Genomic DNA, 1,455 nt, shown 5'->3' with positions numbered 1-1,455 from the left:
GATTGGAAGAATTAATATGTTAAAATAGACATACTACCCAAAGCAATCTACAGATTTAATGCAATCCCTATCAAATTACCCATGACATTTTTCACAGAACTAGAACAAATAATCCTAAAATTTATATAAAAGCATCAGTTCAGTCGCTCAGTTGTGTCCGACTCTTTGCGACCCCGTGAACTGTAAAGATCCACAATTGCCAAAGTTATCCTGAGGAAAAAGAATGAAGCTGGAGGCATAACCCACCCAGACTTCAGACAATACTACAAAGCTACAGAAATCAAAACAGGGTGGTATTGTGCTTGCTTTGGCAGCACATATACTAAAATTGGAATAATACAGAGAAGATTAGCATGGTCCCTATGCAAGGATAACAAAAAACCAAAACAAAACAGTGTGGTATTGGCACAAAAACAGACATATGGATCAATGGAACAGAATAGAGAGCCCAGAAATAAACCCACATGCCTACAGTCAATTAATCTTCAACAAAGAAGGCAAGAATATACATAGAAAAATGACAGTCTCTTCAGCTAGTAATGTTGGGAAAGCTGGATAGTCACATGTAAAACAATGAAATTGAACACTCCCTCACACCATATGTAAAAATAAACTCAAAATTGCTTAAAGACTTAAATATAAGACATGGTATCATGAAACTCCTAGAAGAGAAGAACATAGACAAAATATTCAGACATATACCAATATTTTCTTAGGTCAGTCTCCTAAGGCAATAGAAATAAAAGCAAAAATAAACAAATGGTACCTAATTAAACTTACAAGCTTTTGCACAGAAAAGGAAACAATAAACAAAATGAAAAGACAACCTATGGACTGAGAGAAAATATTTGCAAATTATGTGACCAACAAGGTTTAATTTCCAAAATACACAAACAGTTCATACAACTAAAAAAAAAAAAGATGGACATTTCTCTAAAGAAGACACACAGATTGTAAATAGGCACATGAAAAGATGTTCAACATTGTTAATTATTAGAGAAATGTAAATCAAAACTTCAAAGAGGTACCACCTCACATCAGTCAAAACGGCCATCATTAAGACGTCCACCAAGAAATGCTGGAGATATGATCCTGCAGTCCTACTCTTGGGTATATATCTGGAGAAAACTCTAATTCGAAAAGGTACATGCAACCCAATGTTCATAGCTGCACTCAGTCGAGACACGGAAGCAACCTAAATGACTACAGACAGATGAATGGATAAAGATATGGGATGATCCCCTGGAGAAGGGCATGGCAACCCACTCCAGTATTCTTGCCTGGAGAATCCCATGGACAGAGGAGCCTGGCAGACTACAGTCCATGGGGTCGCAAAGAGCTGGACACAACTGAAGTGACTTAGCATGCAGGCACATGTGATAAATTTGAAATGCCTGTGATGTTTCTAAGATAGAACAGTAGGCAGCTGAGAGTCTGGAGCACAGAGGAGAGGAT

At 37.3% G+C, this 1,455-nt stretch overlaps 1 non-coding gene across 1 annotated transcript; it reads left to right on the top strand.

Moving 5' to 3' along the window:
- Positions 1-298: 298 nt before the first annotated feature.
- On the top strand, positions 299-405 carry LOC139177811 (U6 spliceosomal RNA). Its single transcript, XR_011562279.1, has one exon. It is a non-coding gene; the product is annotated as a U6 spliceosomal RNA (small nuclear RNA).
- Positions 406-1,455: the final 1,050 nt, after the last annotated feature.

The sequence above is a fragment of the Bos indicus genome, chromosome 19, assembly GCF_029378745.1.
Source record: "Bos indicus isolate NIAB-ARS_2022 breed Sahiwal x Tharparkar chromosome 19, NIAB-ARS_B.indTharparkar_mat_pri_1.0, whole genome shotgun sequence".
Lineage (NCBI taxonomy): Eukaryota > Metazoa > Chordata > Mammalia > Artiodactyla > Bovidae > Bos > Bos indicus.
Note: the sequence above shows the minus strand (reverse complement) of the source record. Positions and strands in the feature narration are given on the sequence as shown.